Source organism: Neomonachus schauinslandi, chromosome 3 (genome assembly GCF_002201575.2).
Source record: "Neomonachus schauinslandi chromosome 3, ASM220157v2, whole genome shotgun sequence".
Taxonomy (NCBI): Eukaryota; Metazoa; Chordata; class Mammalia; order Carnivora; family Phocidae; genus Neomonachus; species Neomonachus schauinslandi.
The window spans coordinates 132,004,093-132,022,895 of NC_058405.1; the positions used below are offsets into that span (position 1 = coordinate 132,004,093).

General features: G+C 39.9%; 1 protein-coding gene across 1 annotated transcript in view; it reads left to right on the forward strand.

Annotated features, from left to right (window-relative positions):
- MYO3B (myosin IIIB) overlaps positions 1–18,803 on the forward strand; it is a 389,493-nt gene that overhangs the window by 81,741 nt on the left and 288,949 nt on the right. The window lies entirely within an intron of this gene.

The following is an 18,803-nucleotide window of genomic DNA, read 5'->3' on the forward strand; positions in this document are numbered from 1 at the left end:
GAAACCTAAAGCAAAAATCAAAGAAACCATTGCCTTCTGTAATTATTTTTGTAGCTGTGTTGCTTAGCGTGAGACATGTGCACGTCCCTTCTCTTTCTCTGCACAAGGGCACCTCCCTGGGCCTGGTGGGTATAGATCGATTCTGCATGCCAAGATTTGTGTCAATGGATGTGCAGAAATCACTGCTACCACAACAGTCTTGACTTGTGTAAGGATCATGCTGCCTTCTCCTTGATCTTTAATTCTGGGTATACGTGGGTCTCTGTGCTTCACAGTCCAAGGGGGCTGGGGTCAGACATTGATTTCTCACCTTTCTCTCAAGACTCCTTTTATTTTTTGCTTATTAGAAATACCACTTTAATTCTGTATTATGATTAATGAAGGACCCCTTCTCACATTCCTGCACACCCTTTTTGATTAGACTATCATGCTCCTCCCCTTCCCAGCCTTCAAGAAAGACAACACCAAAAGGCAACCAAACATACCCTCATAAGCTTGTTCTTTTGGTGGTGGTGGAGGTGGGGGGGCACCAATTCAAATGTAGTCAGAGGCCAAACAGAAAGTGAAAGTAAGAGAAACAGGTTGGTGTTGTCAAATTAGTAAGAAGAGGAGCCTGGATCTAGACGGGAGAGGTCATGCCCTCCCAAAAGACATTCAGAATCTTATTTTTAAGACCATGCAGGCCAAACAAAATATATTTTTGCCTGAATCTGGCCCATTTACCAAAGATTTATTCTCTTTGTTGAATCTACAGGGCACTGGATATTATCAAGGGGACCTCTTGGGATCTTTGAAATCATATATACGACCATGGCATGTAATTTCCCTCATAAAATGCCACAGAGTATTTAAAAATTTTAAGTGACCCCTTCAATAATAAAATGAAAATGTGGTAGTGAATATAACAAAGTTGACTAGGGCCACTCACACAGCCTCACAATTTGAATTAGTGTCTCTGTAAAATTGTAAATTACCACATTTAATAAACCTGTGGGTGGCTTGCAAATTGTCAAAACTGTTAACTGATAAATTTTTCAAATGCCAGTGTAGTGCTGGCTCCCTTTTTGCCTCCACCACAGAATCTTTGCACACCTTGTTTCCATTGAGTAGAATGTTCTGTCCAACTGCCCCAACCCCTCTTACCTCACTTCAGTTATTAACTCTAACTTACCTTTTCTATCTCAGCTCATTTTTGACATCTTCAGAGAAGCCTTCTCTAATCTAGTCTGAAACCATATTTCTTCCATTCATGGTGCTTATGCTTCAAGAAAATGATTATTTGATTAAGGTCTGTCTTTGCCAGTAGACTGGTACAGGTATGCTTACCATTTTCTCCTCAGCACGGTGCCTAATACATAGTAGTATTTTCCTCCATTGGACCTTTTCCTGCTGTGGAATGAATGTTCTGTAGACATTTTATTTTTTTAAATTTGTAGTTACTGGATTTTTTAAGGCAAAATTCATGCAACATAAAATTAACAATTCAGTGTATATATTTGAGTATATTCACAGTGTTAGTGCACGCACCACTTCTATTTCTCTAACACATTTTCATCTCCCCAAAAGGAAACTCTGTGCCTCTTAAGCAGTTATTCCCTATTTCTCCTCTCCCCCAGCCCCTGGTGACCACCAGTCTGCATTCTGTCTCTTTGGATTTACCTATTCTGGATATTTCATACAAATGAAATTATATAGTAAGTGGCCTTTTGTGTCTGGTTTCATTCATTTAGCAGAATTTTTTCAAGTTTCATTCACATTGTAGTATATCAGTATATCAGTCCTTTTTATGGCTAAATACTCCATGGTATCTATATACCTTAGTTTGTTTATCCATTCATCCATTGATGGACGTTTAAGCTGTTTTCACTTTTTAGCTATTGTGAATAGTGCTGCTGTGACCGTGTATGTACATGTATTTGTTTGAGTACCTGTTTTTAATTCTATGGTCATTCTATGTTTACCTTTTTGAGGCATCACCAAATTGTTTTCCACAGCAGCTGCACCATTTTGCATTCTCACCAGCAAAGTATAGCGTTCCAATTTCTCCACATCCTCTCTAACACTTGTTATCCTCCAATTTTTTTAAGATTTTTAAAATTTTTTTAGAGAGAGAGAGAACCTGCGCAGGGATGGGGTGGGGGAGGGGCAGAGGGAGAAAGAGAATATTAAGCAGGCTCCACACCCAGGGTGGAACCTGATACAGGGCTCAATCTCATAACCCTGGGAGGATGACCTGAGCCGAAATCCAGAGTCTGACGCTTAACCAACTGAGCCACCCAGGAGCCCTGTTATTTTCCACTTTTAAAAAAAATTATAGCCATCCTGTATGAAGTAGTGAAGTGGTACCTAATTGTCAATTTGATTTGTATTTCCTGAATGATTAATGGTGTTGAATGTATTTTCTTTGGGGAAATGTCTATTAAAGTCCTTTGCCCATTTTTTAAGTTAACTGTCTTTTTGTTGTTGAGTTGTAAGAGTTTTATATGTGTGTGTGTGTGTATACAAGCATACATTTATATATATATTATATATATATATATATAATATATCTGGATACCAGACTCTTATCAGATGCATGATTTGCAAATATTTTCTCCCATTTTATGGGTTGTCTTTTTAGTATCTTGATGGTGTCCTTTGAAACACAATGAATCTATTTTCTCTTTTGTTGTTTGTGCTTATAGTGCCATATCTAAGAATCTATTGCCAAATCCAAGGTCATGAAGATTTACTCTGATGTTTTCTTCTAAGAGTTTTATGGTTTTAGCTCTCCTATTTAGATTGTTCATCCATTTGAATTGGTTATTGTATATGGTGTGAGGTACAGGTCCAACTTCATTCTTTTGCATGTGAATATCCAGTTGTCCCAGCGTGCAACAGAAGGGACTGTTCTTTACCTCACTGAATGGTCTTGGCACCCTTGTTGAAAATCAGTCAGTCATGGATATATGGGTTTATTTCTTGACTCTGTTCTATTCCATTTATCTATCTGTCCTTATGCCAGTACCACACTATTTTATTTTTTTAAAATATTTATTTATTTTGAGAGAGAGAGCACAAACGAGGGGGAGGAGCAGAGGGAGAGGGAGAAGCAGACTCCCCGCTGAGCAGGGAGACTGATGTGGAACTCGATCCCAGGACCCTGGGATCATGACCCGAGCTAAAGGCAGATACTTAACCGACTGAGCCACCCAGGTGCCCCAGTACCACACTATTTTGATTACCATTGCTTTGTAGTAAGTTTTGAAGTCTGGAAGTGTTCGTCTTCTAACTTTATTCTTATTTTTCAACATTCTTTTGGCACAGAATAGTTTTTTCCTTGCAACTGAGACTGTCTTATTTCTTTGTGCACCCTCTTCTCTATCCTTTGCACCACTAACATAGTCATGTGTCCTAGGATGCACATTTCTTTAAGTATTCATTTTTTTTCACAGTCACAAAAAAAGTTTGCAGGGAGAAGTTAGGGTTTGCTATGATTTTATGATGTGAACACCTCTAAGATTGGTATAGAATAGAATGAAATGATATCAGGGAGGTGAAATCTGGCACAGCATCCTTCTGTGACCAGTCCAGCTGGGACTCCCATGCAGCATTTTGTAGTGGTACATTTACTTATCAGTGATTGATCTGTAAACAGTTGGAGCATGAGGAAGGCATTCCTAATATTTAATACAACTCCTGGCCTTCAGTAAAAGCTTACTATGCCTATTTAGTATGTTACTGAATAAAGAAATCCCTGACCAGACCAGTTTTTAAATTGTGATCTGTGTTTGATCTAAACCAATAGGCAAAATGCCATCAAAGGAAACCCTGCATGGTGGAAGGCTGGTGGTAAAAAGTAGAAATGTTTATTTTGCAATTAGCTAAGGATAAGGGAGGCTTTTCTGAATATTTTACTTGGCAGCTCCATGTAGTCCAGGCAGACCACTGTGCTAACCACCTTCCCTGGAGGTTAGAGGCCTGTTGAAATCCATTCCATCTGTTAGGGAAATTATGTCTACCTGTGGTTTGGGGGTCATGTTTACCTACCATTTTTGTCTGAGTCAAAGTAGCACTTAAAGCTGGTGAGTTCCCCAGTGCCTCACATGGAGTGGGGACTTTATACTCACATATCTACAAATGCGTGTAAGTTACACATCAAGGAGCTATCAATATCTCATTTGTGATGTAACCATGTTGGTTTTTTTTAACCATGTTTATTTTTTTAACCACTATGTTTTTTATGGAATTGTAGGACTTAGACAACTGGGTATCTATTTTAGAGAAGAGTAATATGTTAGCTTTGCTCCCTCCACTACTTGGGAGTAATTGGCATTCTTGCTTTCCAAATTTTTAGTTTTTTGATTATAATAGAAACAAAAAATGTGCCTGGGTGGTTCAGTTGGTTAAGCGACTGCCTTCAGCTCAGGTCATGATCTCTGGGTCCTGGGATGGAGCCCTGCATCAGACTTCCTGCTCAGAGGGGAGTGTGCTTCTCTCTCGCTCTCTCTCTCCCTCTGCCCCTCCCCACCGCTTGTTCTCTCTCCCTGAAATAAATAAAATCTTTAAAAATATATAATAGAAACAAAATATTGCAGAAATATTTTATTAAAAATAAAATCTTTTGTTGTACTTCTGCATCCTTGATGCCTCGTTTGATCTGCCTCTCTTGCTTTGACATGCTATTTCAGTAACAGGAATGATTGGATCAAATACTGCAGGCACATTGCATTTAGCCTGAAGGGTGACTGTTAGCAAGTGAAAAGGTATTTGTCTTTCCCTTCTTATCAATGAGTTTTTAGTGATCCAGATCTATCTGTACTGTCCAAGTGAGGCTGGAAACAAAGCAAGAATAAATAGTTCCTGGTCAGGCGCTAAGTGAAGTGCCACGCCTGCCAGTTAGGCCTGTAGTTCACTCCATTGTGTTGAGAAAAAGGTCCGATATGGGCCAGCTCTTCCAAAGCAGGGTTTTTTTTTTTGTTTTGTTTTGTTTTAATCATTTTCTTACTTATTTTTGTGCGTAGGAGGCTATGGTATGATTCAGTTAGGAGATACTCTAAGCAGATTAAAGAAGACTTACAAAGTCTCCTGTAGCCTGGGGAGTGTATGAGAATTCTTACCTCTTGGTTTCCTGACACCCAGGTTTGTTTGAAGATGTCTAACTCATTGAATAAGCTCCATCTAAAGATATCCCTGCGGTCTTCATATATTCAAAAGGCACACCCCCTTGCACTGACACTGGGGATGAGGTCATAGTGAACGCTCATGCTGTACCACCAGTGTACTCTCGCCTACCCTTTTGAAATGTCTTGAAGTCATAGGGACACAGTTGCTGGTGTGGTCCAGGATGGATATGTATGGGATTGCACAAACAACTTAGAGTCAGGGCTAGTCTAAGGCAAGGTGGGAAGTAGGTTGAATTTGTATTTGCAGCTCAGCTTTGCCACTCTTTCCCGAGACCTGCCCTATTTGTGACTGTCCCCTGCACTCCTCCTGCAGCTCCTGCCTTTGTGTTTCAGTGCCCCACTGAGACCCTTCTCCAAGAACTACACCCGGTGCATGGGGCCTTTCTTGTTCTCTCCTCTTTTGTATGTGCCTGTTCGTGTGTCCCACACTCTGGTTGACTAGTCCTTGATAAGGGGATAATAGGTTCAGTAATAGGTTCCAGTGGCCTGTGAGGTAATATTTCAGAGAACCACAGAAACTTGTGACTGGATGAAGGCTCAGCATTGCATCGTGGGTGGGAGACTCCTTTTGAAGTTGACCCTCGGTTGTTCACCCTGACAATTAACATCTGTAAGCTAGTTGTTTCACCTCTCTGAACTTCACTTTCCTCCTCTGTAAAATGAGCGTTATGACCTTTCCTTCTGAGGGGAAGTGGTCTGGATTACATGGGATATGGAGATAACGCATGGGGCATAGTGGCAAGCATGTAATATTCCGTAAGTAAATGGGAGTTCCTTTACAAAAAAAAAAAAAAGACAGGGTGGAGTGGAAGGGAATACAGAAATCATCTCATCTAACCTCTTGGAGAAACATATCAGCTGTAACCTAGTAAAGTGATTCCAGATGTAGAGGGAGAAACATGCAGCTGAGCACTTTGATTCAGAGCTGTGGGCTGTACCCATCCTCAGGGCCAGCCTCAGTTTAAGTCTGATCTTGCTTCTGTATGATCCCGTGATAGTATCTTCAGACCTGAAGACCCAAAATGTTCCTGAAAGGGACCTGCTTCCCACAGATATGCAGTCAGCCACCTGGACACCAGATTTGTTGTTCATATTAGCAACCCTGATCTTTTAAAAATACCTTTGAGGATGTACTGAATCCATTTTATATGGTTTCCTCCTCTCCTGACAGGGCCTCTCTTTTTCTCTCCACACCCATCTCTAGGCCACCCTCTCATCCCGGCAGCTGCAGGGAAGAGTTCTCTCCAGCTGTCTATCAAGTCTTCAAAAGCCAGCCGGAATGTAATTGTAATCTATTTTTCCACCCCTCAATAGTAGTGGGTGAAAAACACACACACATACTGCTCAAAATTGCAAGGAGACTGGAGCCAGAGCTGCCTCGTGACTCACAGAGAGCCCTGCATGGATAATTACTGCCATTCATTACTGGCCCAGGAAAGAAAACAAGGGTCCAGTTGGGTTTTAGTGAACCACAAGCCTGATGGGTGAGAGGGAAGAAGGGGCCTATGCTCCCTCCCTACTGCCCCCCCCCCATATCCCCTCATCCAATTCATACTCATATGCCATTCTCAGAAATATAACATCTTGCTGGCTATTCCCCTCCCAACTCACATCTTTTATTCTTATTTAACGTAAGGTTTAGAATTGGTACTGTGGCTAAATTTTGCCAAGCACTTCTCCCCAAAAGGCCTCAATAACCTTGAGCCAGGACCTGACTTGCCCGTTTTCCCAGATGAGGGTTAAATAGGCTCTATTTCATTAGAGACGACCAATAGTGCTAGATTCTGAGGGAAATGAAGTTGCATTCCTCCTGATGAAGTGTTCTTCCCTCCCCATTTTATTTATTTATTTTTAAAGATTTTATTTATTTATTTGACAGAGAGAGACACAGTGAGAGAGGGAACACAAGCAAGGGGAGTGGGAGAGGGAGAAGCAGGCTTCCCACTGAGCAGGGAGCCCGATGTGGGGCTCGAAGTGGGGCTGGATACCAGGACCCTGGGATCATGACCCGAGCCGAAGGGAGATGCTTAACGACTGAGCCACCCAGGCCCCCCCTTGACTCCCCATTTTAAACCTGCCTAGTAACATCTCTTTCAGACATGCTATGATGCCATTTACTGGCTCCCAGTCAGTGCTTCCTCTCCCTCCCCTAAATTCCTTCAGTTATGCTGTTCTGTCTTGCGATCTTTCATTGGATCCTTAACTTGTAGAGGACAGAAACTATAGCCAAGAAAAGGGAACTTATATAGTTACATATATGTGTGTGTGTGTGTGTGTGTGTGTGTGTGTGTGTGTGTGTATACACAAAATATGTCAACATCAGATCTGAGCACAGAGTTTTATATATTGTTAGGTATTGTTTGTAGGCACTCAAGCAGTATTGAATGAATGAATGTTCAAGTAAGGAACAATGCATTTTAAGCTAAATGTCTTGGGATGGCTGTGGGGAGAGGCAAGTCCTAACAGAAGAGTAAGATTTCAGTTAGCTGATAGGGATAGGAAGTCCTTCTAGAATGGGAAGTGCTGGGGGGCACCTGGCTCACTCGGTTTGGAAGAGCATGCAACTCTTGATCTCAGGGTCATGAGTTTGAGCCCCATGTTGCATGTAGAGATTACTTTAGATAGACAGATGATAGATAGATTGATTTAGAATGGGAAGTGTTGGAAGAAAAGCATCTCCTGCTGGAAGTAAATCTCTGGAAATAGAATGTGTAAAAGAACATACTAAGGCTGCATTAGTCAGCATTATTCAGTTTTTTTTCCACAATTATGCTCCTCAAGGGTGGTCCACCAATATCCATGTATTTCATTTAGCATCAGCCTTATAGGAGCCTTATAGGAGTTCATTAATTGTGTGGAATTTGTATTAGGTGGTTAAGGCCTTGAGTGATAATTTTAGTACAGTCAAGTTTTGCTTCAGATCATACACATCTTGTTGTCACTGTTTTATTGTTATTTTTTGGTTCTCAAGATTCATAAACAGCACACACTATCTCATCTCTTTTACTTTTGAACAGACTGAAGTTACAGGAATTAGAAGCAGCATTTAACTTATGATTTGTGGGAATCTGCTTTATTTTGTAGGCAGAATCACTATTGTCATTGAATTTTTAGGTGAAATAATTTGCTAGGTATTCCATACTGGGAACTCCAAGCGTTAAAACCTTCAAAACTCTAACCATACATGCACATGTTTACACACACACACACACACACATAAAAGGTGAGGTGTATCTAATTTAAAGTTAATTATTTATATAATAATTATATATTATCATTAATTAATTATTTGAACTATTTTGGGTGTACCAATCCACTTAACTCTTTCCCAGTTGCTCCTAAACCAAATTATTTCCCAGAAAATCACCTGAAATTCTTCAAATGATCTCTGAGTGGATCTTTTATTCTTCCAAAGAGCTTTGTTGTTGATCCCAAGAACAATCTTCTCTAACTGCATCTTCTGAATATAGAATCTTTATTCTGAAATCTGAAAAGGTTTATCTTGTCTACCCACCTGTATCTTGGCAGGAAATTATCTTAGAAAATTGTATTTCAATTTGTAATGATCTGTAAAGGATACCATACCACCTTTCTTGGTAGCTTATTGCCATTCCTAATAATCTAGATTGTCAGCAGATATTTCAGGATGTACAATCCACATCTCTCCTGCTGCTTTGGCTTGTTCCATTTGATTGTTATGATGCTGATGTTATCCTGTTCATGGTCCTTTTCTCAAGGCCCGGCAATCACAGCATTTATAACTGAGTCGATAGTTATGGTCATATTCCAGTTTCCTTAAGTGCCTCCATCTTGAGCAGCCCTCTGAGTCCCAATTTTTGTAATGTGGCTGAGGAGCTGTGAGAATGCCATCTGTTTGCAAGAATGGGGCCATACACTTAACTCTGAAGATGGCACTACTCATCCAAATCAAGATTTGAAACTTAAAGAAGCTTGCTTACACAGCTAGGTTGACCCTCACTTTGTAGGGAGATGTGACTATTTGAGAGTAATTGAATGGAAAGATGAGCCTGGCATGGCATTTATATAGCATTTTTGTTTATTGAGTATAATTGCTATACCCAGCTTTGTATAAAGCATGGGAGTAATAAGATCAAATTAAGGAAAGCTACTTAGCTGGAATAGCAGGGAAGTTCCCTAATGAAGAGATCTCATAGACCATGGAATAGTCTTCCCCAGGAAGGCTGGTCTTATTGAGATGTGGTTATTTACCATGGAACTAAATCGTCCCCCACTGGATGCATCTCAGGCCCTTTTCATTTTGGTTTGTGACTTTGATTTAATTGGAAAAGTCTCACATCTGTTGTTGGCTACTGAATGTTATGCTTCTCAAATTCTAGTTGTGGCAGAATCATCTAGTGAGCTTTTAAAATGCAGATTCTTGGGCCCCATTCCCAGAGATTCTGTTTCATCAGTTCTGTGTGTTGTCTTGGAATCTTCATGTTTACCACATTTCCTAGATGATTCTGATGTGCATGTGTTGTAAACTCCATTTTGAAAACCAATGAGTTAGGGCCACCTTGGGAAGATTCCCAATCTTAAGTACATCTGTGCATTTTTATTTGTTCCTTATCCTCATTCTAGTAGTCCACTTTGTCCTATCACCAAGGTCCCTTTTTACTTAGAGGGATCATGTTTGGTGGAGGAAATGTTTGGTGAAAGGCTAGAGGTTGCTCAGAGATGTGTCCTTCTCCAAAGAGCCCCCCAGCCTCACTCAATCTGGCCTTCCCTGCCTTTCCTGTGAGTCAGCTTGGTGTAGGGCACTGTTTCCTACAGTTCTATGGCATATTAACAGTTATTAGGAAAAAAAAGGGGTTAGTGGGTTTGGAGTCTGATGACATGTAGCACCTATAAGCTTCCAGAGAAGGGACTAGAAAAATCTGTATCATGTGCTAAAGTTCTCATCAAGTGGGCAGAGCATTAACCCAGTGGTGTAACTATAGTTTAATTTTAGAGAAACCCAAATATACCAATGGAATAAACATAGTGGAATCAGAACTTGGGAAGAATAATTAAAGGGATCACCTACATGGGGCTTATTCCTCTTACACCAGATTTCAGGCCTGTAGTACAAAACTAATTCCAGACCATATCCACTATTGATGACCAAACTCCTACATCAGCAATAGTAATAATGGCAAAGAGTTATGGGGTGCTTACTTTATGGCAGGCTCGGTTCTAATCATTTTATATGTATTATCTTAATTCTCATATTGCACTCACCACAGAATAGGAACTATTAGTATATCTATTTTATAGATGAGAAATTAAAAATAGAGAGGAGCCAAGTAATAATGCCTAAGGTCACACAGCTAATAAATAGTGGTATATAGACTTGAATTCATGAAGCCTGACTCCAGAGCTATGCTCTTTTCCACTATGCTAGGCTGCCTCTGTTCTACCACAATGACAGTAAAACGTATAATAATTGAAATGACAAAGTCACTAGAACTTAGCAGATTTAATATGATAAAAGAAAGAATCAGTAAACCTGAAAATAGATTAGTAGAAATTAACCAGTCTGAAGAACACAGAAGAAAAAAAATCAAAGAAAAATGAAAAGGGCTGCGGAGACCAGTGGGATACCATCATAAATTTCAACAGACATGTAAAGGGAGTCCAGGAAAGAGGTAAGAGAGGTAAGGGTCCAGAAAAATATTGGAGAAATAATGGATGAAAACATCTAAAGTTTGATGAAAAACATTAGTCCACATAAAAGAAAAGCTCAATAAGCCCGAAGTAAGATAAATACCTATACATATCATAGTCAGTCTGTTAAAGACGAAGACAAAATCTTGAAATCAGCAGGGGAAAAACAACTGACACTGTACAGAGGAGCATCAATATGACTTATGGCTAACTTATCACCTCACTCAATTTGGCCTTGGTAATCAGAGGGCAGTGGAATGACATATTCAAAGTGCTGGAAAAAATTGTCAACCAGTAATTTTATATCTAGCAAACCTATCCTTCAAAAATGAAGGCAAAATAAAGGCAATCCTAGATAAAGACTGAGAGAATTTGTTGTTAGCTAACTTGCCTTATAAGAAATACTAAAGGTTATCCTTCAGGCTGAAAGGAAATGATAACAGATAGTAACTGAAGTCCACAGCAAGAAATAAAGAACTAAAGAAATGGTAAACATATAAGTTAATATGAAAGACTCCTTAAATATATTTTTCTCATTTTCTCTTAACTTCTTTAAAAGAGAGAAGGTTTTATGAAGTAATAATTATAGCATTGTATTCTTAATATTAGACAATATTGAATCCAGGACCCAAACCATTAAATTCGTCTAAGAAGGGCACTTTTTAATAAATGCTATTTTTTTAAAGATTTTATTTACTTATTTGACAGAGAGAGAGACAGTGAGAGAGGGAACACAAGCAGGGGGAGTGGGAGAGGGAGAAGCAGGCTTCCCGCTGAGCAGGGAACCCAATGTGGGGCTCGATCCCAGGACCCTGGGATCATGACCTGAGCCGAAGGCAGACACTTAACAACTGAGCCACCCAGGCGCCCCAATAAATGCTATTTTTAATGAAGATATAAGAAGTATATTTATGGCATCATGCTCATGAAACAGAAACTACAAACTACATAAATTATAAGGAGATATACATGGTTGCAGAAGTTACTTATTGAACCTCTTTAAATCCATGACAGACGTAATATGTACAAAATAAGCAATGGTGTAAGTTTTTGTGAAAGTTTCAGAGGCACTTGTAAAGAGCATTCTCTATTCATAAGGGACAAGTTTTGATCTATATGTTTTTATATAATTGTATAGTAATATATCTTTATATTATATATATTATATAAATGTACTATACATATATACTTATTTAATAAATATATACTTATTTTTGTCTCTTTCTAAAAAAAATCTAAATGGAAATTGAAGAATATATAAACATATTATTATCAAAATACTATATATCGGAATTAAGGGGAAATTGTTAAAGCAGGGATTAGAGGCAAATTCATAGTCCTAAGTACTTATATTAATAACCAAGAAAGAATGAGAGTAAAGAAATTAAGCTTCCCATCCAAGAAATTTTAAAAAATTTAAAACCTAAGTAGAAGAAAGTAATAAAATAGAAGTGGAAGTTAATGAAGTAAAATATAGGAAGCAGTAGAACCAATATATAAATCATAAGCTTTTTTTGGATAAAAATAACAAAACAGATGACTTACTAACTAATCTAATCATGAAAAAAGAAAGCTTAAACACAGACAATTTAAAAAAGAGGGAAGTAACCACAGACACACAAGAAATTAAAAGAATCATGGGAGGCTGCTTTGCTCAATTCCTTGCAAATAAACTTGACACCAAAAACAAAATGAGTTGTTTTTGTAGGGACATATAATTTAGTAAAAGAAAGGACAGGAGGCAAACAAGAACGCAGCATTCATCCTAGTCACGACTAGGATGAAATGAGAGAGATTACAGGCTTTCCTCTGGCATGGTCTGAGACCTTAAGCGAGGACAGTCAATGGGCATTGTGTTTACTCAAGTTTCTGATGGTGTGATGTATTTATTCATCTTCATCTGTATTACTAGGCAATAACCAGATATAACCTCCCATTTGCTGAATATGCTTGTGTAAATATACTTGCTGGCATTGAATGCTCCTGCTAGAAGAGTAGAAGCACTAGGTTAATATCACACAGCCTCTCACCCACACCCACACCCACCCCAGGAGGGGACAACAGAATGACTTTTAAAAAGGAATCTGTGAAATAAATACAGATTCACTCATCATTATGTCTCCGGCATCCCTCCTCCATATTTCTGTCCCTTCAAAGGTTGCTAGGCAACCCAGTAGAAAAATAGCAAAAGCCCTTGTAAAGAGAAAACATGCTTACAATGTCAGAAAAATAAATGTGGGCTTGCTCACAAACTGCCAGGACTTGAGACATAATTCATTCAGTAGCAATGATTGTAATTGATCTTGAGGATGGTGAAAACAATTGACCATAATCTACCCAGAGGAGACATGACTCAAACCACCCAAGTGTGAGAGGGGGTGCTGCTCTGGTGGTACCTTTGCCCTTGAAAGGGGATGAATGTTCAGTGGTTCCTGCTGGGGCCAGTGTCTGCCTAAGTCTGTGTGATTCCATTCTTGCAGTTAGCACAGTATCTCTAAAACTTCTTTAGAGCTCTCAGTTGTTAACACCCAGACCTCCTTAGGAACTGCTGCTTCATCTCCCCTGGCATTTAGTTTATCTACTTGATTTTAAATGGAGCCTGCTTCTGTGGGCATTGGCATGCATATTGTCTCTGGTGGCCCAGGCTCAGATTGCTCTAAGGAACTGTACAGCCTTCCTACCTGGTGTGTGTGCCAGGGTCTGCTCGGCTCACAGTGACAGGTGTTGATATTCAGCTGTTAATTTCCCCATTAGAGGCAATGTGGTAGGATCTGATGATACAATCTGTTCATCTGAGGTCTGCCCTGGTTTTCCCATCTAGAATATATTGCTAACTTTATTGAAACAATAAAAGAAGGAATAGATTTGCAATCTGCCCCTTAAATGGTTTTGCTTTGCTAGGAAAAAAATCCATAGCAGTCAATTTCTTTTTGTCTATTATAAATTTATTAACAGTGTGTTGTAATTAGGTGCATGGCTTTGCCTTAGAGGACAAATGGCGCTTCTTGAACTGTGACATTAGTCTGATTGTGGTAAAATGACCCATTTGGTTTTACCAGCTGTGACTTTGGAGGGAGCTGAATGACAGAGGATGCATAAAACTCAACAGATGAAAACATTCTCAGCTCATATTCCCTGTTACTGATCCTTCTGCATCCCAAACAAAATATTCTTTGGGTTTGCTTGCTAATGTCTTCATGATCTGAAGAGTACTATGCTTGAACTGGCTTATCAAATTGGGCCCCTATTCTCCCATTAATATATGATGTAAATTGTTCTGGCAGACTCTAAAGATGTTGTGTTGTCTAATTAACCAAGAGGAATTCCTTAGTGGGGAAGCAGGACAGCGCAATGGTTGCAGTTGTGCTCTTTGGGATCAGGCCGCCTGCACTGAAAACCTTCTAGCTTCTCTAAGCCTTGGTTTCTTTGTCTTGGAAACAGGGGATTGTGTAATGTGCGTCACAGAGTATATGTGAGGGTTAAATGAGTAAATTCTTAGCACAGTGCTTATACATAATAAGCTCTCAAGAAACTAAGGATAAAAATAATATTTATTTTAGAAATAATATTAGAAATAATATTAGACTCTGCAGAAAAGTGGTCCAGCTGAAGGAAAGCCATGGGTTCCTGACTGGGCTTGAGAGAATAGGGGGAAGAACCGTTACCAGCTCCCTTCAGCCTGCTCACTATCTAGCACTCGTAACCATGTGGATAGGAAAGGGGGCCCAGAAGAAAAAGGAGTTCCCCTCTATGGCCGTTATCCTGGCAAAAGAGTTTTGAACCACACTGACTTTCATTAATTCTTTTCTTTCCTAAGAGAAATCTTAGAGGCAGAAAGACAGGAAAGAATAAGAATAAGATACTACCTGCCTCTTCAGTTTTTCATCTCACAAAAAGTTGAAACTGTAGAAATGGAAAACCACAAAGAGATTAAGTCTGTGTTTGTGGTCCTGTCTGCTCACTGGTCCTTGTTTTGGGTGCCTTTTTCTAAGTTTTTATTCTTGTCTCGCCATTTTTTCCAAGTAAAGTTTTGGCCAATAAAGGTTTACAATAAGATGCTTTCCAGAACATTCCCCTTTTAATAAGGAACTTCTGGGATAGAAAACAATGAGTCTTAATGAGGACATTTCATGCACCATGACAAAACAGATTTTTTAAGTGGGGAAAGAAGGTTTCCATTATCTCTTCATTACCTCTGAAATATATCTAGCAAATGCATCTAATGTCAGAGGATACTGGACTCCTTCAGTTGATGATGGTTGGAAATAGCTTATGGCAAGCCTGAAATAGAAATTTCCTAAAAAATTTTAGTTTCATCTAAAAATAAAAAAGAACATCAGAACACTGTGGCATCTCTATATTCTCCCATTCACTTCCTTCCTGCACCAGTTATCAATTTAGTGCTTTTCAGCTCTGACTCTAGCCTTCTTTGCCCTGCTTTGTGATACTGGAGTAGACTCAATAAAGATTTCTCCTTTGCCATATGGCAGATGTTAGGCATTGTCAGTAGAGGGCACTGGAAGGCCACTGCAGGAGGAAAGGGGCCTCGTCCTGGTTTTGTGTACTTTTTTCTTGTTTCTGTGGTTTTTGCCTCCCAGTGGCATTTGGGACACCCATTGGTGCTCACCCTACAGCAAGTTTTACCAGTACTCATTGAGCAGCTTCCCACTTAAGTGTCAAAGGCATCCTGGCAGGTGGTTTCCTCTTTGCCAGCCCTGGCTTGTCTCACTTCAGAAAACTTCACCACCTGTGGCCCTAGTCACATCCTTTCCAGAGAGGTCTGAGTCTCAGTCTTGGTTTTGGTTCAGGGACTCTTCTAAATTCGTTTCTTCCTTGGGTATTCTGTCTCAGCTAGAGGTAGTAGCTCTTTTCCAGTATCTGCTCTTCCTGTACTTGTTAGAGTTCTTTACTCCTCAGCATCTAATCCCCTATTACAAGTAAATAATTATATTAAATTTTCCCTGTTCAAATTAATAGTGTTTTTCTGCCTTCTGATTGGACCCAAACTGATAGATCCTCGAGGATCAGGTGTGATGTATACAGATGGTGAGTTGGGGGAGGCATATCACAGCTCCTCTCCCTTCTCCCTTCTCTTGGGAGTCAGCCTGCCCTGGGTGATTGTTCTCAGGCAGCAGTCAGCTCAGTGGCCAAGGCTCTGCCCCTGAGTGAGGACCTATGGTGGTCCAGCCCTGGGCCCAAGACCTGCCAGATAAGTTTGTCTAACTCTGTCTTTCGGTTTTAAAACCCAGCTCCCTGCAGATGAAAGCCACATTCTCCAAGATCAGCTTTATCAGCAATAAAGTATTATTTAAGACCCAATCTGCTGACTATCTTATTCCTAAATTAGTTCACAGCAGAGACAGGAAGAAGTCCTACTTTTTATTGTCTCCTCCTCCCTCACTGATGATTTTCATATAAAACAATGTAAAATAACTTATCACCAAAAAAAAAAAAAAAAAAATACAGTAAAGAAAAGCATGTCTAGCATGTCTATTTAACGTTGCCTATCCCCTGGCCACTACCCCATCACTGTGGCTTTCATGCCAATGTATAAAGCTGTTTTTTCTTAAAATGCCACCCTAATTGAGGAATGATTCTATATTGCCAGAATGCTTAGACACACCATACTATTCACCTTCAATGAGTGGGTCCCCATAGAACCACATAAATAGTCCAGAATTTGGTGATAGGAAAACATTTAGAAAACAACCTGATCTATTCGAAACATATCTCCTTACAATCATGAATTAATAGACAATGCATTTAAAACTGTGTGAAAAAAATAGACTTGTGGCTTCCACTCTGTGCATGAAGGACCACTGAGGAAAAGGGTCATTAGCCAGCCCTTGGGCAAGGTCTACTTCCCTGATACATTAGACTTTAACAGTTGGACTTGATGGCATTGCTGAGTTCTTGTTGAAGGAGGAAGTTGAAGAACTAGGTGTCAGCAAATGATCACATTGGCTCAGACAGTGAGCCACACGCCACTTGTCCCCTCCATCATCTCTGTTGACATGGCGCCTTTTATTGTCCTTGACTTTCTCCTGCGCTCAGCATGCATGGCTGAGTTGCTTGTGCGTCCTATGTGTTTGCATAAGGAGAGTACAGTGGAGAGAAAAGTACCCCAATGTGTTTTAGAGAGTATGAGAAAATGTGACTTTTGTGAACATTTGAAATGTTGGTGTAGTGACCAAAGATTAATAAAGCTCTGTAACACATCCAATATCAAATAGAGGCCTGGGCTAGTAACCCCTGACATGGGGAACATAATGTAGTCTTCAGATTCTGAGATGACCTTTGAAACAGATTCTTGCAGGCCTGAAAAGCCAGAGGAAGTGAGTATCTTGTCACTTACTGGTGGTAAATGGTTAAGAATGGGTTTGTTATGAGCCCTGTGATTTGATGTGGTAACTTTATATTTTAAGGATTATAGCTTAACATTGCAAATGGTGTTATTTAGGGACAGGGTCAAATTAGGTTATTAAGAACTAGAATCAGAGGCGCCTGGGTGGCTCAGTTGGTTAAGCAGCTCTTGATTTCGGCCCAGGTCATGATCTCGGGATTGTGAGTTCAAGCCCCTCATTGGGCTCCGCACTGGGTGTGGAATCTGCTTAAGATTCTCTCTCTCCCTCTGCCTCCTTCCCCCCCCCCCCGACCCTGACTTGTGCACTCTCTCTCTCAAAAAAAAAAAAAATCTAGCATAAAAATACTCAGGTTTAGCCATTTCTTTGGGTCTGCATTTCCTTATAAAGGCTACCATGTTATGTAAAACTTCTATTAAATAAATTTGTATGCTTTTTTCTTATTAATCTGTCCCTTGTTACAGAAGTCCCTGTCAGGAACCTAAGGTATAAAGGAAAAGATACTTTTCTTCTCCTACGTTTACTTCCTTCCAGACACCTCCTCATCTAGTGTTCTCCTTGCAGACCTCTTCCTCTCCTTTTCCCTACTTAAAAGGATTGACTCGGATTGGGAGATGCCTTTTTTTTTTTTTTTTTAAAGATTTTATTTATCTCACAGAGAGAGAGGGACAGTGAGAGAGGGAACACAAGCAGGGAGAGTGGGAGAGGGAGAAGCAGGCTTCCCGTTGAGCAGGGAGCCCAATGTGGGGCTCAATCCCAGGATCCTGGGATCATGACCTGAGCTGAAGGCTGACATTTAATGACTGAGCCACCCAGGCGCCCCGGGAGATGCCTTTATGGTAGATTCAGCATCCATGTTAACATGGATGTCTTTTCCAACCTGGAACTCTTTCACATTTACTGAGGTGCAGTGTATAGCATTGTGATTCTGATTTCTCTGTCATTTTCATATCATCTATTTTCTGATTTTAAAGAAATATCTTCAACTACGTAATTTTTTCAAATGATTCCTCTTTAGCAGATGTATAGCATATGTATATTTTGAATAAATCTTGGTCTGTGCCCCATATGTCAAGGTAATTACCCAGAGATACTCACTGTTCAATCTAGGTAGCAGATTCTTGCAAGTGGCAGAATGGAATCCAGCAGCGGGGGTTCAAAGCCTGACATGGGTGGAGTTGAACAATTTAGAGTTCCCATTTACAGTGTATTCTATGGAGTGGTGGCTTAGGGGCACTCTTCACAACCCTGTAGGGCCTTTTCATGGCCACTTCCTCCTCGGCTCTGAAATTGCTTACTGGGCCACCTTGAGGAGAGGAGTCAATCTGTGCCTACTCTTTTCTGCATTTAAGTTACATAGTAGGATCCTAAATGTTCAGTGACATATGTTCAGTGTTTGTCACCTAAAAAATCTTTTAAAAGTTAGAAATCACATAGGACATGTGGCATGTGTAAACCATTACAGCCTTTGTTCTAAGAGTGAAAAAAATAGAAACTGCCTGAATATCAATGAGTGAATGTGGGTAAACAAACTATAGTATGCCCACATTGTGGAATACTATTTAGGTATCAAGTTGGCATGGGATGATCTTTAAACCATCTTATTGAA